Raw genomic sequence first — 24839 nt, forward strand, 5'->3', positions numbered from 1 at the left:
GCATGCAAAAATATAGAATTTCAGTTCCAGTAATCTTGCCTTTACAAACACACATACATACACAACAAAATTGTTTTGAAACTCAAGGACTCAGATACCAATTGACTTGGATATTAGAAGACACACATGTTAATGGCTATTCATACACAACTGAGTATGACTCAGGAAGTGTTGCTATGTTCTGAGACAGCCACATAAAGTTATGATACCTCCCACCCAAGTGCTTCTCAGGCTATAGCTGCTGAAGACACTGTTGGAGGGTTTGGAGAGAAAGAGGTAATTGTATGAGGAACTGATGACTCTGCTGGAGATGATGGGGACATTTAATTTAAGATGCCTCAGTTAGGGAAAAGGCTCTCAAAAGGTAGTTGGAATCTGCATGATCTGGTGCTTCACCACTTATCTTTGAGAATAATGGAAACTGGAGCTGGGCAGTGGTGCAGTATGTTAAGTTTCCACCTTGAGTGCACACACTTTATAACCTCTGCTGGAGAGCACTAGGGAGAAAGGTACCCTAATCCACAGTTGGTGGGAATGTCAAATGATGCAGGACTGTGGGATACAGTATGGAAATGTCTGTGAAAGAAAACAGATCTGCCATATGACCCAGTCAACTGACTCCTAGGAATTTACCCAAACAAAATGAAATCAGCATGAAAAGGGGTCATCTGTACCCCCATGTTCATTGAAGATCAATTCAAAATAGCTAAGTATGGAATCAACCCAGATACCCATCAACTGATTACTGGATAAAGAAACCATGGTTTATACTCTAAGAATATTGATCAGCAGTAAAAAAAAAAAAAGGAATACTGTCTTTTGCAATAAAATTGATACAACTGGAAACCATGATACTTAGAGAAATAAGCCAGTATCAGAAAAGACATGTACTGTATGTGTTCTCCTATCTGTCATAACAAGTACCGAAAAAGTAATGTATTGGAGTGAAATTGACAATTGGAGATTCCATGTTTGTTTATAGCCTTTGTCTCTATTTTTGAGAAATACTGTTGGTTTCTTCCTAGCATTGTAGAACACTTTACATATGGTAGGGTTAATCTCATGGGTACAAAGTAAACTAGAAAAGGGTTCTTTGCTAAAATAAAGAATGGGAATAGGAGAGGGAGTTGAAGAAGCATAAGATTGTTGACAGGAGAGAGGATTAGGTGGGAAGTATCACTACATTCCTAATCTGTATATATGAAATTCATGATATTTGTATACCTGAACTAAAATTTGAAATATAAGCATATTGAGTAACTTACAAACAATAAAAAAATTAAAAAAGGCAGAAGTTACAACAAAATACAAGTAATTCATGACCAATGGGAATAGAATATGATGGACATTTCTGCACAGTTAAATATATGACCAGAGGGCATTACAAAGGATCCTCATCAGCAATAAGTATGGAGAAACCATTCTACACCAGAAGGAGCCTCCACCTCACATCCACTACATGGGTACAATAAATTGAGAAATTTTTCAAGTGATGTAGATAACATAGGGAATTTGGAACCTTCAAATGTGATAGAAAGTAACAGCACATATGGTATGGAAGGCAGCTGTCATCTCCTTAGCAACTTCAACACAAAATTAATTTATGACCAAAACATTCCACACCTGAGAGTACACTCAAAAATTAGAATTTATGCAAAAATCTCTTCCATATCAGTGTTTGTATCCAAACAGCCAAAGTTGGAAATAGCACACAAATCAGTCTATAGTTAATTGGAGACACAAAACTCAAAAAATTACAGCAAGGATTTATCAGTTTGTCATGAAAAATGTAGATACTTGCAATAATGTGGATGGCCCTTGAAAACACCATGCAAAAATGAAAGGTCATCTAAATCCACAGAGTCCAATATTTAATTTATACAAAACACTCAGGACAATGAAAACCATAGAAACATAAACAGATTGGTGGTTGTGCAAAATCAGTTTTTCAATCTTAGTTTCTAACCATTGAAAACTGTGATTGCCTTAAGACCTACAAATGAGAAAATCTGTTTCCTTGGAAACTATCCTATCCCTTATCCTTTCAAAGCATTCTTCTCAGGCCTTAGGAGAATAATGTAGCACTTGGGTGCAAAGATGCAGCCCAGGAGCCCTGCACCAGAGGCCAAGATGGAGAAGACCTCCACAGCCACCATGACCTTCCCCTTGGTGCTGTGGTAGACAGGCAGGAAGGTCACCCAGACACTGCAGACACCAGCATGCTGAACATCAGGAACTTGGCTTCACTGAACTTGTCAGGCAGATTCCTGCCTAGGAAAGCCACAGTGAAGCTGGCCAGAGCCAAGGAACCCAGGTAGCCCAGGACACAGTAGTAGGCAGTGACTGAGCCCTTGTTGCACACCAGGATGATGTGGCCATGCTCTGAGTGAGCATCTGTGTCAATAAAGGGAGGAGAAGTCCCAAGCCAGATGGCACAGAGAGTCAGTTAGATCAGGGAGCAGATGGGAATAATGGAGTTAGGTACCCCTGATAGCAGCCAGTATCTCATCCTTCTCCCTGGGGCAGTGACCTTGAAGGCCAGAACCACAGTGATAGTTTTGGCCACGATGGTGGAAACAGCTATGGTAAACATTACTCCAAATGTGGTCTGCAGGAGGACACAGGTGGTTGTTTTGGGATGACCAATAAACACTAAGGAGCAGAGGAAGCAGAAGATGAGGGCGATGAGCAGGTTGTAGCTGAGACAATGATTGTTGACCTTGATTATGGGAGTGTCTCAGTGCTTCACAAAGACCCCAAAAACTGCAGCAGTGAGGACAGAGAAGCACAGAGCTGTGCATATGAGGGTCATCTCAAGAGTGTCTTCAAAAAACAAAAAAGTCATTTCATTTGTAGAAGCACTGGTCTCACTCCGTGGTGGCATCTGATGATCTGGACACTTCATACACTGGTCCATATGTAGTGAGAAAAGTACAATAACATCATCCCAAGTTCAGTTATTTCTGATTCACAAGGTTCTTCTGGAATACCCAACTGTGCTATTTTAGGAATATTCTGATTTGATGTTGAAGACAGCATATAAATGACATCTAGGAAATTATTGGCCGTTATTCATGCCCAACTTCCTCATGTTAGCCACAGTTATTACTACACCTCCCTAAGTACCTTACATACTGATGGATACATTCTCTTTTTCTCATAACAAAGCTCGTTTCTTCTTAACCTTTCTTACCAGCACACATTTCTATACTTGTGATGTTTCCATCTCCAATTTCCTGGATTTACATTTTAAAAATAACCTGTTAAGAATCTAAATTAAGATAACATTTTTAAATAAGGTAAGATATCAAATTTCAGCCTAAGTCACTTTAAGTAGTATTTAACTATTTTTCATGAGCAGTTTATGAAAACATATTTGTTAAACAAACCCAGTAGTGGTATAGAAATGATGAGGTATTTTTCGATTATCTCACAGGCCAAAGAAATAAAAGTACATAGTTTGCCTCCTGGCTGTAACAGGCATAGAAATAGAAGTGTACTTCAGGTCCTAGGTCTCCTGAGTTTGAGCTATCTCAAAACACCCACTGCCTGTGGCATCTAGATGTGCACTGAAGCCCACAGGGAAGGGAGAAAGGTGAGGGTGGGATTAGCATGTGTCACCCATTCTCACTCAGCCTTCCACACCTGTAGCCTAGGATATATATTTGTCAAACACACACACATGGAGTGATCAATTCCCTTCCTGGCATGTGTGCTAGACTGGGCCTCTGCCTTGTCAAATATATACTGCAGCTTTATTCTTATACATAAGGAACAATAATAGTTCTATGCCTCTCCTTGAGTCTAATCTATTAGCCCTGATTTTGTCAATGAGCTTTCATGGTGAAAGCCTTAGCAGAGGTGTTTGTATACTAGAGTGCTACCACCTACATTGGTGACTACATGGGTTAAGTCACAAAGAAGCAAGGTGTGGGAATATAATTCTCTCCAGTAAAACTCTGAGGTATTTGAAAGTGGGGACTCTAAAGAGAGAATGCAAAAGGAAGATGGGGGATACTAGAGACATGCTGTGACTTGTCTATGCCATGTGAGGACTGTATCTAATGGGAGTCTAGATTGAGAGACAGACTGACTGCAAATGAGATGGACCTTAACCCAGATCTAACAAACTAATTATTTAGGAATTAGCTATTAATGAGACTAAGAAATCGAGTTTCTAGAAATTGTGGAGACTTGAAGAGGTATAGAAAGCATTTAGAGAAGGAGAGAGAGAGAGAGAGAGAGAGAGAGAGAGAGACAGAAATCTGTTGAGATCTGGGGTAAAAGAAAGACTCATAGAGGCATGGAGCTGGGAGCCCATGGCCTCACTTCAGGATGTGCCCAGTCTCACCGACAGATAATCTCCAGGAAGGAAGAACAGAATGCAATTTTCAGCCAACATCTGAATGGGCCATTGTGATCTGGTGTCCAGTCAGGGAGTCCTTGAAAAACACCAGAGAGTGTCCCTGGCCTGAATTTCAAGGTTACTTCAAACTTTTCTCCCAGTGTGATGTGTTGGGCAAATCCCCATGAAAAGAAAATGTGTTGGGCCAGACCAACATTCCCAGAGCTGAGACAAGAAGCAAGAAGAGTGGAGTGTCTGGTTTTCTAGCTTGTGAGGAGTCCAAAATGGCAGGAGATTGGCTCCCCACTGGAAACAGCATTTCTTGGCCCAACACTATTCTGGCATTCAGAGCCTGGTACCCAGCCAGGAGACCTTCTGAAAACACTGGCGTGTAGCCCCAGCCAGAATCCATCAGTCATCTCTAGGCCTTCTTCCAGTCCCACACAAAGGGCTGATCCACACAAGAGAGAGGGAGGCTGAAAGGATAGAATTCCAGTTCCAGGGGATTGATCTGGCCTTAGTCAGCCAGCACTCACCCCTGAGTCTTAACTGCAGCCACACTAATCACTTTTAAATGGCTGACAGGGACCCAGTGTTTTAGAGAAAGTGAGAGTGACTATGAAAGAGACGCTATGAAAAAAGTGACTGTATTCTGCATGCTCACCAGTCCAGTGAGATTATCCAACGTTGGATGCACATCACATAGGAGTTGCAATCTGAGTCACATTGGAGTTCCTCTCCAAGTAATGGCACCAAAAATATTATGGGAAATGGTGGCACAAAAATTATTGTTACCTTGGTTCTTTGCCTCACGTGGAAGAAGAATTTCCAAGTGGACAGCAAAGAAATTTAAAAGTATTTATTAGAAACAAGGACCTCCAGCCAGAGTGGCATGGAGGGGGGCTTCCAAGAGAGGAAAACTGCGAAAACCCACATTCACTTGGGTGAACTTCTCAGGTGCACGAAAGCTGAAAAATGGAGATTTTCTTTGTTCATAGGTATGATTAAAGAGGAAGTACTCAGAGATTGGAGTAGCCGTATTTGTGGTGTTTGAAGTAGAGAAGAGGAAATGGAAAAGGAGAAAGGGACTTTCCTGGATGACTGTGTCAGAAGAGTTGGGATCTACAAAGCTTTCAAACCATGGGAGATTGTCAGGAAAATTAGAATATTCTAGTCTTCCACCACTTTCAATCATTGTTGACAAATTTCAGGGTTGAGATTGTATTTTATGGCTGTCCTCTTATGTTGAGTGCTATTTTTTCTCCCCCTGTAGCTGACCTTTTGCTCTTTTGAGCCTGTGTGACCATGGTCATGTTTCATTCTCTTGCAGATGGCATTGAAGAACATATCTCAGATCCTTGCACTGTCACCTAGATGCTTCATTTCAGCCCAGCCCATGTGGGACTGAACATTTCTGATCACCTGAAAGGTATTCAATTTATGTCAGGTTTGAGAGTTATAGATAAACAGGAATAGCATCTGTGAAGTGGTGTGGGATTGATCTCAGTCACTGAGAAGACTCATTAAGCAATGGCCTGGCCATATCAAATACTGCTCAGATCATCATCAGCAAACATGGTTATTCTTTTCTTTGACAACAAATCTCTAATAGATATGAGCTTTCAAACATAAGAACACTTAATGACATGGAAAATCTGGGTCCCCATCTCCCAGTAGGATTTTACAACCAGTGAGATACATTTCCCGCTCCACTCATTCACTGGTTTTGAAAACTTGATAGCTAACCCTTCCAGATATCCTGCATATGCTTACCTCACTAGATTCTGGCTGATGTCTTTTCATTGCTCAGTTTTTGGGGGCAACCTGCAGTATCTTGCATTACTGTCCACTGAATGCCTCCTTGGAATGGATGCTTCAGCATGATTTTGACATGACCATGAGTGATGGGGTCTACAGAATAGACAATGCTGTGTATGTTTCTGCCCACACCATACCTGAGATGCTTCTATAAGAGTTAGACCTGCAGCCAATGAGCACTGGGGCAAAGGTGGCATTTTCAGCCTGGCAGGTTTCCATTTCATGAGAGGTATCCTTGAACTTTAAAAAAATTTTACTTTTTTACTTTTTTTCTTTTTTCTGTTATTTATCTTTTTTGTTTGAGGCATACAAATTTCTTGCAAAAACTATTATTGTGGCTGACGCTGTGGCATAACTGGTAAAGCCACTGCCTCTAGTGCCAGCCTCCCATATGTACCAGTTCCAGTACTGGCTGCTCCATTTCTGATCCAGCTCTACCATGATCTTAGAAAGCAGTGGAACCTGGCTGAAGTGCTTGGTCCCCTGTAACTGGCTGGGAAATCCAGAAGAAGTTCTGGCTCCCCACTTTGAATTGGCTCAGCTCCAGCCATTGTGGCCATTTGGAGAGTGACCTGGGGGATGGAAAACTCTCTCTCTCTCTCTCTCTCTCATTTTCTCTCTGTTTTTCTCTCTGTCTCACTCACATACATTCACCCTCTCCCTTTGCCTTTCAAAATGAAATCCTTGAGAACAAAAACTGTTATAGCCAATGGAACAGATGTGAGGTGGTCACTCTAAGTTTACTGATGATTAGCACCTTTGATAAGGCCTTTTGCTCATTTATCTCTGCAGAATATCTGTTCAATTGCTATACCCATTGTTGATGATATTGTTGTTGTTCCTTCTGCTTTTTAAAATATAAGTTGTAAACATGTTTCTGAAAGAATGTGTGGCTCTATTCTCCCAATTTCTATCAGGTGTTTGACTCTTGAAAGCTCTCCCTCCAGTTATGCAAACATGGCCCAGGCCACTGAATGCAGTCTGATCTCCCCACCTTCCCCAAGCTGTTGCTTTCTCTGGCTCTGGGCTCCTGGGATTATGTGTGTCCTTGATTGTACTGCACATCTGCACCTTCCACACTGATCCACAACATTCTTCTTCCTTCCATAGAATTCCAACTGCACTTTTCTCTCTAACTCTCCCCTGAGAATGTATTTCTTCCACTTTTACTTTTTCTTCTCCTAAACTAGAAGAGTATGCCCTTCCCTCTCAGCCATCTTGGACTCCCCCAGTAATCAACAGCGTTAATCCTAGGTAAGATGAATAATGGTGCAGGGTCTTAGTCCACCCAAACAAGGATGAACTGGGAACAAGGAAAGGTAAGTGCACCACTTGCCCGTTTCCCAGCCTTATGATCCCAGAGACAATCAGATGCAGCGGGGAGCCAAGTCAAGCAAGAACTCCTTTATTGTGCACATAACAAACCCTTTTAAAGCACAAAACTGATGAGTCATTGGGGCAGGGCATAAGAACTAACCAATCACTTAAAGGTCATTTTATGGGGTGATTTTTACAGGACTAGCCATATGTCTGTACACTCATCATCAATTGTTGTCACTTCTCCTGATGTTGTGTGGCCAATTAGCTTTGGTGGTAAACAACTTTGGGTTCCACCCACCTTACTTCCTTTGGGTGTCATCTTTGAATTGAACCACTTATCTAATTTCCCTACAAAATGGTAGAAACAGATTCTTGGTAGATTACCATATGTGGCAAAATTAGCAAGGTACTATGTATTGTTTTATTCAGAGGAGTTGCATCAGATGAAGTATGGCTGGAAAATGCATGATGTGGGGATTCTTGGGTGGGACATAATGAAGAACAGTTAACAAAAATGCACCATTGTAGGCTTTACATACCAGCATAACTAATTTGGAGCTACTGAGAATTGACACAGTGAGTGCTATGTGCTAGAGCACTTCTGTGTTGTGGATTTGCTTTATTTCTGCTTGCTATGACATTATTCTTGCAGTGGGCTTATAGTGATTTCTACTTTTGATTTGAAGTGTGTTGAGCCTGAGAAGATAGTTCAGGATAAAGTCCATTGGAGACAGTGTTCCTGATGCAGACTGAGTGTAAGTTCATATGGGTGTTCCCTATACACACAGAGAACTCTGTACTTACCAACTCAAATGTCCACTTGCTTTCATTTTTGGAAATTGTTGTATAGTGAGCTAAATGTTATTAGACTTCAAAAGAAATTACAAAAAGTCTCAAATAGAAAAATATTATTAACTTTTAAGGTAGTGTTGCTAAAGTTAAAGTTAGACAGAAATGTATAATCTCAGATTTTTATACTTTTATGCAATTAGCGTATATATTTCTGTGTAAGACTGAAATTCTGCATTTGAGGCATTCATCCCAAGCTATAAAAATATCAAATTCAGCATTAAGAATGCAGAAGATAGGCCTGTGCTGTGAGTCACTAGGCTAAGCCTCCACCTGAGGCCCTGGCACTCCGGGCTCTAGTCCCGGTTGGGGCACCGGTTCTGTCAGGGTTGCTCCTCTTCCAGTCCAACTCTCTGCTGTGGCCTGGGAAGGCAGTGGAGGATGGCCCATGTGCTTGGGTGCCTGCACCCACATGGGAGACCAGGAGGAAACACCTGGCTCCTAGCTTTGGATCCACACAGCACACTGACCATAACGGCCATTTGTGGAGTGAACCAATGGAAGGAAGTCCTTTCTCTCTGTCACTTTCTTTCACTGTCTTACTCTGCCATTCAAAAAAAATGAATGCAGAAGATAAAAAGTGATGAATATGAGGGAAATAGTTAAGCAAAAAAATAATGGATATATATTGATGAAATTCGTGCATGTTTGGTTCATAACACACATTGTCCATGAATATTCTGAAGTCTACATTCTGGCTGGTATTTTCAGATTTATAGCAAAAAGTGAGAAGTACTCAAAAAGTCCTGAGTTCTCATGAGTGCATCAACCAAGGTTGTAAGTGCAAAAACAGATCAGCATGGGATTACCATGGTTAACAGCACCGTGGAAGGGTTTCATGCTTTACAAATAAAGATGAAGTGATTTGACATCCTGAATGGGAACTTCTGAATTCAGGGTGATTACTGGTCCCACAGTGATTGAAAATCACATGTCCTAGTGGGTATCTCTATAAACAGGATTGGTTTGGGGTCTGTGTGGCATCGAGAAAATGTATGGTTGCCTGTTGCTATTTAGGTCTTTGAATTCTTTGACACTAGAGATTTCTGGTCTGAAACCCAACTGAGAACCTCACTTGATGCCTCCCTTCATGCCCTCTGATGCAGTCCCAGTACATAATTGCCAAAAGTTCATGGAGTGGTTTATTGACAAAGCCCTTGGACCAAATATAACTAACAGGTGTTATGCCCTTGAGTCTTTGTATCCATGGACTTGGAGGAACTCCTGGAACCTGGGTGAAGAGGATGATTCACAAACATGTTTTTCTTCTTGTGTTTTTCACCAGGACAGAAGGCCTGAGCTTCAGAGCCTCAGGGCAGGAAGGGTTTCTGGTTCCCCCATGTCCACCAGTGGACAGCTGGTGGAAAGAGGTCAGATGGAGCAGTATTAAAGTGGCTTGTTTCAAGCAATCACACACACCCAGACACACACACACACACATGCATGCTATATATATGCACCTGCATAACCCTGCATGTTCCACTGCAATTGTGTCCTAGGGTTTTTCACAGACTTCAAAGATGTTTCCTTTGATTTTTCTGTTGTTCTTTCTGCAGCTGTATTGCCTTTTGACATGTCGTGATGATCGCTACTGCTTTTACCACATGAAACAGAGTTTTTACAAGGATGGAGATGTTGAGATTGCTGCCTTTTTCCCCATTTACAGATACTTCATTGATAGAATCATGAATAATTCAAAAAATAATGTAACATTCAGAGGGTAAGTTCTCTTTGTCATAATCATTTCCCTTGATTTGCATAATAGCTCCTTGTTATTTGGTCTGCTAATGATTGATAAATGCATTCTGTGTTCCTGCCCTGTGCATCCTCTGTCCGTCCTAAAAATTGCTGATAGTTAGTGTGGGGTCAAGAGAAAGACATTTCTTCTTGCCTGGCATCTTTAATGGTTCAGGAAATGTTACCTCATAGGAGGAGGGAGAGTCTGGTTGCTATCTTTTTGTCATTCCCTATCCATGTTCATCAGCTCAGGGGCCTATTGTGCCTCAGTAGCAGATTGTTAGAGAACCCATGCATTGAAATGAACAAATCTGAGTTAGATGAGCTCTTCCACATGTGCTCACAATGTTTTCTAATATGTGCTAGATTTGGGATCATAAGAACACCTCATTTCTTCCACAGTCATAAAGGAGAAAAGAAATTCAAGAAAGTAAGTTTTTTATTAGATAAAAGAAATATCAGGGCAACACCTTTGCACAAATAAAATAATAATTAAATTTTAACAATGAATATACCCATAAAAATTTTAATGGTTGTAATTGACAACATTGATGATGTGTCCATGATTCTATCATTTTCTCAGCAAAATACCTTTCAGATGGGGTTTTATCTGCTCCTGCTCCTCTTTCAGATACTTTCTTTTTGTAGCTAAATATAAATATGTCATTATACATATACATATATATATATTCAAATTTCATTCCAACACAATATACTGTCTTTTAGGACAGCGTGATACAACTAATTAAGTATTTTAGGCATTTGTCCAAAGATCTCTCCTGAAAATATCTAATGGATACTAGCTTGTTATAATGATATTATTCACTTCACATTGATATTTATAAATTCACCTAATATTATATGTGCACATGGTATCTCATTCATAAATATTTATCCATTATTAGCAGCAGTATTCTCCATGTTTTTGCATACAGCACACCATTTAAATGTTCTCTGAAATGATAGAGACCAGGAGGTAGTGAATTTCCAGTACCAGGAAAAGATGCTATGAATAGAGCCCAGGTTCCTCCAAGATGTATGCCATGCAAATGGGAGATCAAAATTAAATCTTAGCAAACCCAGTAGAAAGTACCTGTATTGGTGATACTTGGGAAAAAAATCAACACTTAATTATCATTAGACACTATACCCTGCAATGTTAGATTCATAAAATTTACAACATAAAATAACTACTGATAAACTGTTCTTAGAGACAAGAAACAGAGCACTAAACAGACCAAAAGGGAAACTCTCAAAAAGCCCAGTGTGTCAAAGAGTGTTCTAGATATTTTGGTGCTGGCAGGAGCTGGTGAACAAAATGAGAGGATGGGGAATTGATGGAAGTGTAGAAGAATGAGGAGAGGAGCAGAGATACATGAAATACAAAACTGAACATTATTTGATTCATTTAGCAAGGTCTTTCATTTTTCCTCATTCTACATACAAAGTACGAATGAAATATTTGATAACACATATTTGTAGGAACTGTATATATCAAACAATATATATATAAAGCAACTGTATACATGATTATAGAACACCTGTATATAAATAGAGAGAGAGAATAGGTGTATAATATGCATACATACATATTATGTTTCACCATGAACCAAGAAATAAAAAACTGTCACTTCCTCTGGAGCACAGAATGACCCTTAGCAAGCATTGTATGTGACCTAGTCTATTCATCAAGACTCAACACAAAGGACATCTGAAATAAATACAAAGGGCTCCACATTTATATTTTTTGTGACATGTCAGATCCCAGAAAGGAGAAATGCATCATGCTCATTGAATGGAAGGCTATTTATGTTGAATTCTGTAGGAAAAACTGAGTGAAGAAGGTCTGTTTGAAGTAAACGCTGATACCACTGGTCATGATTTACTTTAACATATGCTTAGTGTTCTAAATAAATCCATAACTGGCTTAGTTGTAAAGTGTCACAGGTCTCACAGCCCAGTGTTTCAAGTCCACCTACTGAGTGTTTCAGGCTTCTCTAAAGTGCCCCTACTTTTTCACTGCTTTCCATCTTTCAAGCTCTGAATCTGATTTCATTTTCCTGGCTTGAGATGGTGGTTGATGGCTAAATTTGATGGGGAAGTGATTTTTCAGGATTAATTCCAGATTTCCATCTGCGATTCAGTGCTCTGACAGCATCCCTATTGCTGATCACATAGCCTTCAGTTGAGTTACTCTCTTTGCCCATTACAACCTGCAGCCTTACGGTCATATGACTCCTGTTTTAAGAAGTGTTTAATGATTTGATAAGATGAAGAATCATTGCAGTTTGTGATTATAGGAAACATTTATAGTAGCAATACTCATGATGATGTGCTTTTCCTTATCATGCTTTCTTTGACAACTGCAATGTTCTTCCTAGGTGTCAATGAACTTTAGAGAAATCATTCCAGAGCCTATTTATTATTTAGGTTAGATATCAAATAAAAAATGTAAAAGAGGTAGGTGTTGCCAGAGATGATTTAAATCCAAATGCATGGTCAGCCATGTGAAAACATGCCCAAGATTATGGTGTAACAGCAGATCTTATATTTCAGAATCATTTAATCTGGGAGACCAAGATCTAGGGAGTAGCAGTTTGGTTCTGAGGTGGACATGTGTCCTGCAAATATGGCAGTCTTCACACTCTCTCCTTAGCAAATGTACAGAGAAGGATTAGAACATATGAATTTTTGGCCATGGCCATCCATTACAGTAATTACAGTAGAATTGATGATAATCTGGATTGGAGGCTTTTCCCTTAAAGATCCTTGTGCATTTCATACAGATTTCAGTCTAAAAACTACCAGTATGTTCTGGCCTTGGTTTTCACTACTGAGGAGATCAACAAGAATCCACATCTTTTACCCAATATGACATTGGGATTTGATCTCTATAATATCATGCACAGTGACATGATGGTGATGTAGAATCTTTTCATCTGGATTGCGGGACTGGAAAAGGACATTCCTAATTACACGTGTAGGAAACAGAGCAAGTCTGTAGCTGTAATATCAGGAAGAAGCATTGCTATCCAAATGGGGACACTGCTAGAACTCTACAAAATTCCACAGGTGAGTGTGCAAGGGAAAGAGAAGGAAAAAGAACATCAATTTAGGTCCCTTATTCGACCCAAAAATTTAAGCAACAGTGACCTTATATATTTGCCACAGGGGGTGATCTAAAGAGAAGGCATGCAAAGGATTGGTGGATTAGTGACATTTATTCTGAAGCAGAGGTGTGGATGAGTTAAAATGAGAAGTGGTTATGTCAACTTGTGAAGCTAATGACTCATGAACTAGGAAGATCTCATGTAGTGGGAGATAAGAAAAATGAAATATTCTAAAATCTTCTGACACTTCCATCGTTTCCTTAATTTCTTCAGGAATAAGATTGTACACTGTAGCAATAACCTTACACAGATTTCTTGCATTTTCCCTTAGCTGACTCTTGGGTCTTTTGAACCTCCTCTGAGTGACAGTGGTCAGTTTCCTTCCCTCTATCAGATGGCCCCCAAAGACACTTCCCTGGCCCATGGCATGGTCTCCCTGATGCTTCATTTCAGCTGGACCTGGGTGGGTTTGGCCATATCAGACCTCCCAAAAGGTATTCAGTTTATGTCCAATTTGAAAGTCGAGATGCAGAAGAATGGCATCTGTGTAGACTTTGTGGAACTGATCCCAGCCACTGAGAAGTCACATTCTTCAGTCCACTGGCCGTATCACAATCAGATCATAAAATCTTCAGCAAATGTGGTGATTCTTTTCTGTGACACTGATTCCCTCATAGGCATCAGCTTTCCAACATGGGAACATGTAATGACATGGAAAGTCTGGGTCACCACCTCACAATGGGATTTTGCCAGTTCTGAGGGACATTTCCTGCTCAACTCATTCCATGGGACTCTCATTTTTTCACACCACCATAGGGAGATTTTTGGTTTCAAAAAATTTCTTCGGACAGCTAACCCTTCCAAATACCCAGAAGATTTTTACCTCTCTACATTCTGGTCATTGGCTTTTGATTGCTCAGTTTCTGGGGTATCCTGCAACACCTTGCAGAAGTGTCCGCTGAATGCCTCCTTGGAATCATTGCCTCCGAATCATTTTGATATGACCATGAGTGATGGGAGTTACAACATATACAATGCTGTGTATGCTGTGGCCCTCAGCGTACATGAGATGCTTCTACAAGAGTTAGAAATGCAGCCAGGAAACAATGGGGCAAAGGTGGCATTTTCTTCCTGGCAGGTAATTTGGTTTCTATTGCATGACATGTACTCCTGGAGTGATCCCCTTAAGAACTTCTGTAGGTGTTCAAACCAAGTAGCTTGTGATCCTTTCTCCAAAACACCAGAAATCATGCAGTTGTCAGTTTCTAAGATATAAATCTTCCCCCTTCGTTTAGTTTGCCATCAGCAACAAGATTCCCTTGACTACTGGGATGTAATTGTGAATAAGGATCAGTATGTGTGTTAAAAAGAATGCAAGAGTCTCTCCATTTAATGTTTATATGTGAAATATGTAGATGTTGTCTCTATTTTCAAACTCAGCAGTAGGAGAATTCCTCTTTCAGTGTCAGATAGTGCTCAGTAGTTTCTGGATCCTGGAGATCATGATCTCATGTAATTTTCACACATTTGTATGTGGGTAACTTCATTTTGCTGTTTGTTGCCATATGTACATGGAGAAAATAATAGAGTGTGTGTAGCTTTTGTTTGAATCTCACACCTAGTGATTTTTGGTTGTCCTTGTTTTTCAATGAAAATGACTGAAATCCAAGTTACTGTGATATAGTTCTCTATCAGGTTTCCTTTTTTGGCTTCATTGGGTTGCTACAATAATGCTCCTATGTGTAGTTGTGATTACAAAGATGCTTTCTCTAACTTGAGTTTGTTGTACAAATTCTTAGGCAGTCTCATGAGAGGATGACACATTTCTTTTAGCTGCACCTGTTTCTCAAGCACCTCCAATTTGCCAATCCTGCTGGTGACATAGTGAACTTGAATCAAAAGAGAAAATTGGATGCTGAGTATGATATTCTCAACTTGTGGAACTTTCCAAAAGGTATTGGATGTAAGGTGAAAATAGGACAGTTTTCTCCACATGAGCAACTGTTGTCTCTCTCTGAGGATGTAATAGAGTGGGCCACAGGAATTACAGAGGTAAGTTGTTCCTAACTTAAAGTTCACACTACACATTGTTACCCACAATTGGTTTGGCGTTTTGTGTCACATGGTTTCATAAAAAGACCTTTACAGACATTAATCCACTCCCCTTCCCAACTATGTATGTTTCTTTTGTTCATGGTGTCTGAGGAAGGATAATAAACACATTTGTTCATCCACTTGTTTGAGTCTATTTCATGGCACAGAGTCAATATGGCATGCAATCAGTGTATTAGAAACAGGTACTTACAATTTAAGTGCATAAATTTTCCAGGACTAAATACCCTACTTTGAGCTTAGGTAACAGTCCCAACTGTGACCCATATTCATCTGATTTTTCTCAGATGCCACGCTCGGTCTGCAGTGAGAGTTGTAGCCCTGGATTCAGGAAAACCCATTTGAAGGTAAAGCCTACCTGTTGTTGTGCACACCTTGTTCAGAGAATGAGATTTCCAACCAAACAGGTAAGTCAGTGCCTGTTTCATGGTGAAGTTAACACCTGTCCCATAAATCTTCATCTTTGACAAAATAACAAAAAGAAGTGGTATGTGACTAATGAGAAAATTCTTCCTACCTTTAGGTAGTAATTAATCCTTTTCATCCATAATAGTTTCCAGAAGTATATAGTTCTCTTTCTCTGTCATGTCTTTTTATGAATTGGAACTTAATGTAAAGTAGCCTTCATAAAAGGGTTCTGGAAGGATTCCCTACTTTTTGATTGTTTTGAATAGTTTGAAAAGAATTGGCATTTGTTCTTCTTTAAATGCCTGGAAGAATTCATCAGTGAAGCCACCGGGACATGGGATTTTCTTTTTTGGGAGTGTCTTTATTACTGATTCCATCTCCGTCTTGGTTATTTGTCTGTTTAGGTGTTCTATTTCCTCATGATTCAATTTAGGTAGGTTTTATGCATCCAGGAATCTATCCATTTCTTCTAGGATTCCTGATTTGTGGGCATACAGTCTTTGTAGTAATTCTTGATGACTTTTTTTCTCAGTGGTGTCTCTCGTTACATTGCCTTTTTCATCTCTGACTTGCTGATTTGGTTCTTGTCAGTGTTTTTTAAAGAGGCTCCATTATGCTTAAATTGGTGCACACAATATAATTCAGTTTATTAGTCCATGAAATACTAGTGATAGTAATTAGCATTACTGCATAAAAATAAATCAACAGAGATCTGTGATTTGTAAACAAGGAGCTAAAATAACCCATGGAATGCAAAAAAGAACACTTTTAAACCCTAAAGGTTATTTTCAGATTGCTTAAGAATTATGAAAATTTTGAGTGAAGGTTGGAAACAAAGTTGAGGTAAGAATGTTTACTACAACTTGTGCTAGAAATTACCCAGGAGGCACTGCTCTGTGCATATTATTTTCTTAAAAGATTTCTTAGTTTATTTGAAAGCCAGGGTTAAAGAGAAGCAGAGAAAGAGAGAGTGGGGTCTCCATATGCTGGTTCACTCCCCAGATGGCCACAATGCCTGGAGCTCTGAAATCCAAAGCCAGGAGCCAAGAGCTCTTTCAGGTCTCCCATGCAGGTGCAAGGGCCCAAGTGCTTGGGTCCTTTTCCACTGTTTTCCCAGGCCATAGCTGAGAGCTAGATTGGAAGAGGAGCAGCAGTTACTAGAATTGGCACCCATTGTTTATGCTGAGGCCACAGAAAGTGGATTAACCTACTGTGCCACAACTCTGGCCATTGCTCCATTTCTGATCTACCTCTCTGCTGATGGCCTGGAAAACCAGTGGAGGAGAAGCCAAGAGCTTGAGCCCCTGTACCCAATTGGGAGATCAGGAAGAAGCCGCTGGCTCCTGGCCATAGATCAGCTCATCTCTGGCTATTGTGGCCATGTAGGCTGTGAACTAGCAGATGGAAGAGTTCCCACTTTCTCCATGTCATTCTTCCTCAATCTGTAACATGGCAATCCAAACAAATTAAATCAATCAAACAATAAACATATCTTTCATTACAAATTTTGTGAACTGTGGGTTGTTATTAGGCCATGAATATAGGAAATGAATTGCATCATTAAAGTAATGGTTGAGGGAGGGTGCTTGCTCTTGTTCAAAGCGAGAATGCATCAGGAATGTGCCATGTAGAAAGGCAGATTAGCCCTCAAGACACATGGATTCCTCTGGATCATCACTTTCCAATCTAAAGAAACCATGGACAATGAATTCATGATGTTACAAATGACACAGATTAAGGTATTGCTTAAAGCATCATGAATATGTTCAGAGCACAAACCTTAAGGCTTCATTAGGAGAAAAAGGCAATGTACCCAACAGTATGTAAGATAAAATAGGGAGATGAAGTAATAGCAGTCTGGCTAATATGGGAAAGATGGGCATAATTAATTGCAAGTGATTTATGTTTCCTCTCTTCAAAAACAATAAGGAGATATTGCTTAAATCTACTCAGCTATTTAGAAGGTCCTTGTGAATCAGAAATAACTGAACTTGGGATGATGTTATTGTACATTTCTCACCAGATATAGACCAGTGTGTGAAGTGTCCAGATCATCAGTATGCCAACAAAGAGTGAGACCAGTGCTTCCACAAAAAGGTGACTTTTCTGTCTTTTGAAGAGCCCCTGGGGATGACCCTCGTCTGCACAGCTCTGTGCTTCTCTGTCCTCACCGCTGCGGTTCTTGGTGTCTTTTTGAAGCACCAAGACACTCCCATTGTCAAGGCCAACAATCATAGTCTCAGCTACATCCTGCTCTTCACCCTCATCTTCTGCTTCCTCTGCTCCTTACTGTTTATTGGACATCCCAACACAACCACCTGTGTCCTCCAGCAGACCACATTTGGAATGGTGTTCACTGTGGCTGTTTCCACCGTTCTGGCCAAAACTATCACTGTGCTTCTGGCCTTCAAGGTCACTGCCCCAGGGAGAAGGATGAGACACTGGCTGATATCAGGGCTACCTAAATCCATTATTCCCATCTGCTCCCTGATCCAACTGGCTCTCTGTGCCATCTGGCTTGGGACTTCTCCTCCCTTTATTGACACAGATGCTCACTCTGAGCATGGCCACATCATCCTGGTGTGCAACAAGGGCTCAGTCACTGCCTTCTACTGTGTCCTTGGCTACCTGTGTTCCTTGGCTCTGGGGAGCTTTACTGTGGCTTTCCTAGGCAGGAATCTGCCTGACAAGTTCAATGAAGCCAAGTTCTTGACGTTCAGCATGCTGGTGTTCTGCAGTGTCTGGGTGACCTTCCTGCCTGTCTACCACAGCACCAAGGGGAAGGTCATGGTGGCTGTGGAGGTCTTCTCCATCTTGTGCTCCAGTGCAGGGCTCCTGGGCTGCATCTTTGTCCCCAAGTGCTACATTATTCTCCTAAGACCTGAGAAGAATGCTTTGAAAGGATTAATGGATAGAATAGTTCCCAAGGAAACAGATATTCTGAAGAGTAGCTCTTAAGGCTTTTTTAGTTTTCAATGGTTAGAAACTAAAATTTATAAAACTGATCTTGCACTCTGTTGTTAAAAAATAAGTTGCAGAATATACCCCCTTATGAACAATTCATATTTTCCTTAAAATGTTTTTGTTGAGGGACCAATTCACAGAAAAGAAAGGGAGAGTTTTAACAACCTTCCATCTGGTGATAGACTGTAAAGATACCTGCAGTGGCCCAACACTGGTTCATGCCAAAGCAAGATTAATTCAGGTGTGCATGTGAGTGTCAGGGATGACATTTTCCACTGCTTTTTCTGGATTATTAACAGGGAGCTGAATTGCAAGTGGAGCAGCCAGGATATGAACAGGTACCCGCATGGGATGTCGGGATTACGGGTGTAGTTATATCCACTACACCCCTCACTGCTGCCAGTCCTCCTCTCTTCTTCAAAATAATACTGTGTACAAATTTCTTAGGCTGGGTTTTATGATCACAAACACAATCCCATCTCAGATAAAGGCTCTCCTTGAAACTTTTCATTTCTGTTTTTTTATTGTCAGCTGGTTGGCATTGTAATATTCATATTTAATAAAATAAGTTACATGTTCATTTGCTGTTTTTGTTTATTACTGTCTACATTAAAGTCAGCTTTATAAGAGAGTTTGAATATTTTCAGTGCAACCATTATACATGTGAAATCATTTTAATCTGTATAATGAATTGTCCAGAAACTCCTTAATTATATATCCTTTCATATAGACTTGAAAGGATATGATCATCACACACCAGGTTTTCATATGTGGATGTGTTTCTTCAAGCTTCTTTTCCATCTGTTTATTCCTGTTTATTATTTATTTTGGCTTTAGATATACTTTTGCCAATACCAAACATGAAAAAGCATTTTTTACATACCGAGCAGAAAATAATTCAACAAAGTAACAGCTTTAAACTGAAGTAATGTCATTTGGACATTTCGCTCTGTTGTGTGACCATCCTCTAGGTCATATTTTAAAATATTTTAATCACTACAAATCAAATTTCTTATCAGCTAATGGTTTTACTCTCAGTCCCTTCCCTTGCCATTCACACAACCACCAATCTGTATCTGTTTCCATGGATTTTATGGTCCTGATTGTTTTCTACAAAATAATGATCAGACTCCTTGGATTTAGGTGACCTTTAGTTTTGCATGGTGTATTCAATGACCATCTACATTATTGCAGATATCTATATTTTTTCATGACGAACTGATAATTCCTTGTAGTTAGTCATTGAATTTTTTTTTCCAGTTAACCATACACTGACTTGCATGTTGTGGAGACAAACTCTGATGTACAAGAGCATTTTGTGTATTTTTTAATTTTTGAATGTACTATTAGGTGTGAAATGTTTTGGCCATAATTAATTTTATGTCGGATTTGCTAAGGAGGTGACATATCAAATGTGTTGTAACTTTCTCACTATCATGGTTTGAAGGTTCCAAATTCCCTATGTCATCTCCATCATTTGAAAAGTTTTGAAATTTTTTGTAGCCATGGGGTGGATGTGAGGTGCAGGCTCCTACTGGTGTAGAATGGTTTGTCCATGCTTATTTCAGATTAGCATCCTTTGTAATGCCCTCTGGTCATATATGTATCTGTGCAGAAATATCCATCATGTCCTATTCCCATTGTTCATGAATTACTTATATTTTGTTGTTACTTCTGCATTTTAAAAAATATATTTTATTGTTTGCAAGTTACTCAATATGTTTATATTTCAAATTTTAGTTGAGGTATACATATCTCATGAATTACATATATACAAATGTAGGACCATAGTGATGTTTCCCACCTAACACTCCCTCCTGTCCGAAATCTCACACTTCTTCCTCCTCCCTCTCCTATTCCCACAGAATGGACAGTGAGAGAGACAGAGAGAAAGCTCTTCCTTTGCCGTTGATTCACCAATTAATGGCCTCTGCAGCTGGCGCACTGGGGCCGGCGTGCTGGGACTGGCATACCATGCTGATCCGAAGCCAGGAGCCAGGTGCTTCTCCTGGTCTCCCATGCGAATGCAGGACCCAAGGACTTAGGCCATCCTCCACTGCACTCCCTGGCCACAGCAGAGAGCTGGACTGGAACAGGAGCAACTGGGACTGAATCCAGCGCCCCAACCGGTACTAGAACCTGGGGTGCTGGAACCACAGGTGGAGGATTAGCCTATTGAGCTGCAGTGCCGACTTCTAGTTTACTTTATACTCATTTGATTAGACCTACCATATGTAAAGTGTCCTATAAATGCTATGAATAAACCAACACAATTCCACAATAATGGATACAAAGGCTATAAAAAAACATGGGATCACAAATTATCAATTTCACTCCAATACATTACATTTTAGGCACTTGTTATGAAAGAGAAGAGAACACATATGGTATGTGTCATTTTTGATACTGGCTGTTTTCTCTAAGTATCATGTTTTCCAGTTTGATCAATGTTGTTGCAAAAGACAGGATTTCTTTTTTTTTTTTTTTACTGCTGATTAATATTCTTAGAGTAAACATACCATGGTTTTTTTGTCCAGTCATCAGTTGGTGGATATCTGGGTTGATTCCATATCTTAACTATTTTGAATTGAGCTGCAATGAACATGGGGGTACCAATGATGTTTTTTCATGCTGATTTCATTTGGTTTGTGTAAATTCCTAGGAGTCAGTTTGCTGGATCATATGGAAGATCTATATTCAGCCCTTATGGTCGATAATATCTTCCACAATGACTGCATCCATTTACATTCCCATCACCTGTGGATTAGGGTACCTTTTCCCCAAAATCCTCCCCAGCATAGGTTGTTTGTTGATTTCTCTCTGGGAGCCATTCTTATGGGTAAGGTGAAACCTCATTCTGGTTTTGATTTCATTTCCCTGATGGCTAGTGATCCTGAGCATTATTTCAAGTTCCTTTGGCCACTTCAGTTTCTGTTTTTTTGAAAAATCATGTTGAAGTCATTTCCCATTTCTCCCTGGATGTTTAGCTTGTTGTTGTTGAGTTTCTTTCACTCTTACAGGGATGTGGATCAGATGTGGAGCAGCTGGGACTCCAGCCACCAACATGTAGAACACCAGCACTGCAAGTGGAAACTTAACATACTACACCACAGCGCAGCTCCAGTTTCCATTATTCTTAAAAGATAAGTGAAGAAGTACCAGATCAGACTGATTCCAACATCCTTTTGAGAGCCTTTTCCCTAATTGAGGCATCTTAAATTAAATGTCCCCATCCTCTCAAACACAGTAGTTGGTTCTTTATAGAATTACTTATTTCTCCCCAAACCCTCCAGCAGTGTCTTCAGCTCCAACAATCTGAGAAGCACATGGGTTGGAGATATCATAACTATATATGGTTGTCTCAGAACATAGCAACATTTCCTGAGTCACACTCAGTTGTATAGGATTAGCCATTAGCAGGTGTGTCTTCTAAAATCCAAGTCAGTTGGTATCTGAGTCCTTGTATTTTAAAACAATTGTGTATGTACGTGTGTGTGTAAAGGCATGATCACTGGAACTAAAATTCTATATTTTTGCATGCAAAAACTAACTCCTGAGTTAATGTGTCATTGCTATCTCTGATTAAAATTTCTATCATTCATAGCTAGATCATATGTTTATGTATTATCTGAATAGTATATTCTGTGCTGACTTGCCTTTCATAAGCTGTCTGTTCTATAATAGGCTTCTTTATTTAATTAAAAAGAAGTGCATTGTCATTGATTTTTACATTGAATGCAAAATTTGCCTGTTCTCATTTATAGTTCAATAATATCCTTAAGACAAATAAATCTATGTGTGTATAAAGGATAAAGGAAAACCAACGGCCAATCATTGCTTAGAGGCAACTCCTACCAAAACAGTCTTTCAGGCTTCCTGTACACACTCATGTTTATTTCTGCAAGGCCTCTGGTGTTCCCATGGAGATGCTTTCCATTATACATTGATGTTTCAGTTCACCCAGTCTTGAGTTGCAGCTGTCGACTGCTCTTAATGCCCAGGTCTCCCTTTATTTCATTTTTCTTTTTTTAACTTTTATTTAATAAATATAAAGTACAACTTTTAGATTATAGTGGCTTTTCCCCCATAACCTCCCCCCCACCCCCTAGCCATCCCATCTCCCACTCCCTCACCCAACATATTCTTCATCAAGATTCATTTTCAATTATCTTTATAGATAGAAGATCAATTTAGTATACCCTAAGTAAAGATTTCAACTCTTTGAACCCACACAGAAACACAAAGTATAAAGTACTGTTTGAGTACTAGTTATACTGTTAATTCACATAGTTCAACACAATAATGACAGAGATCCTGCATGGGGAGTAAGTGCACAACGACTTCTGTTGTTGATTTAACAACTGACACTCTTATTAATGATGTCAGTAATCACTTGAGACTCTTGTCATGAGCTGCCAAGGCTATGGAAGCCTCTTGAGTTTGTCAACTCCTGTCTTATTTAGACAAGGCCATAGTCAAAGTGGAAGTTCTCTCCTCTCTTCAGAGAAAGGTACCTCCTTCTATGATGGCGTGTTCTTTCTGCTGGGATCTCACTCACAGAAATTTTTCATTTAGGTCATTTTTTTTGCCACAGTGTCTTGGCTTTCCATGCCAGAAATACTCTCATGTGCTTTTTAGCCAGATCCTCATGACTTAAGGGCTGATTGTGAGGCCAGAGCTCTGTTTAGGACATCTGTCATTCTATGAGTCTGCTGTGTATCCTGCTTTCCATATTGGATTGTTCTCTCCTTTTTAATTCTATCAGTATTAGCAGTCAGGGTCAGTACCACCCTCAGGCACTAGAGGGTGTCAGAAGAAGAGGATGGATTTGGCCTTGCCTGCAGTACTGCAGTGAATGCATGTGAGTGGGTTCAAGGTGGTTAAAAGGATCTTTCTTGTGGAACCTGAGGTCAGCTCCTCTGGAGTGACATCGCAGAGATCCACACATCAGCATAATGAATGCCTCCACAATGATCTTCAGGCCAAGTCAGGAGCCTCAATACTGTGAGCACAGGTTTCTCAAGAGAGAACAGAGTCAGGAACCATGTTCTGTTCAGGAATATGGTTCATGAGGCATGGGGAATGAGAAAAGGCCACACCCCACTTTTCTTCTTAGCACCATACACTGAAGATAAGGGGCTTTGTGTGCAGCCCAGAAGGGCCAAAATGCAAAGGAGCAACATGTGTTCGTGCCAGTGATTCTGTTGGCTCCTCACTGCTCTGCAGATTGGTGGTCCTTTTAGGTTCTCTCATAGGTTGTTAGACTTGAGCAGAGTTGGGTAGGTGACTGTGGGGATTCTCGTTGGGAATTGTGAGGAGGAAGATTCCGTCTGGCTTCTTCCCCACCATTTTTGTGAATCCTAGCAATCCTGTAATGTAAAATGATTCTAATGCACTTTGTCCCTCTTGGGCTGGAAATTTGCTTCTTACTTGAACAGTATATTATGGATTTTTTTTTTATTCTGGAATAGGAAGTCTTACCTCATGGAGACTCTAGCATTTGAAAAGGAAGTTAATTATGTTTGCTTTCCTTCTTCCTGCAACCCTCAGAATCACCTTGAGAACTTACTGAAGCAGGGAGACTGTTGGGATGCACTCTGTGATGACTTATGGTAGATTTGGAGATGGTCAGTGGCATTCAACTCCACATGTGGTGAGTCCAAGCCTCTGACCAATTGTGCTTCCTGTGTTTTTGGATTTCTCTTCTTCCTATTTTAATGCAGAAGTAAGTTCATTTATTTGAAATTCCCTTCTCTTTCTTCTAAAGAAAACATGAAAGTTTCTACCACAAAACATCAAGATCTTTCAAACAGTATAATTTGCATTACTTTGCTGAATTTGCTTGAGGAGAAAACCCTAGGAAGAAAGGAAGTGGATGGCAAACACTTGAACATTTTTGCATGAACCAACAACAGACAAAGCCAAGAGCCATCCTAATAGGAAAATATTTGTGTGGTGCTCTCCATCAAACTGAGGCAAATTCCTGTGGCAATCCAAGATAAATGCTGAGTATGCAGAAGCACATGAAATCACTCAACATGGAACCATCTCATGACCAGGAGAAACTGACATGATTCTTAAATGGAAGAAAATATCATGATAAGAATACAGGTACTTCAAAGGTAAAAAAAAAAAATCACACAAGAAGGACCTTATAAAGCAGCCTCATTAGAAAC

General features: G+C 40.0%; 1 pseudogene; it reads left to right on the top strand.

Annotated features, from left to right (window-relative positions):
- The first annotated feature begins 2471 nt into the window (after positions 1-2471).
- LOC100347366 (vomeronasal type-2 receptor 116-like) lies at positions 2472-18657 on the top strand (annotated as a pseudogene).
- The last annotated feature ends 6182 nt before the right edge of the window (positions 18658-24839 follow it).

This window comes from Oryctolagus cuniculus, assembly GCF_964237555.1.
Source record: "Oryctolagus cuniculus chromosome 16 unlocalized genomic scaffold, mOryCun1.1 SUPER_16_unloc_1, whole genome shotgun sequence".
In the NCBI taxonomy this organism is placed as follows: Eukaryota; Metazoa; Chordata; class Mammalia; order Lagomorpha; family Leporidae; genus Oryctolagus; species Oryctolagus cuniculus.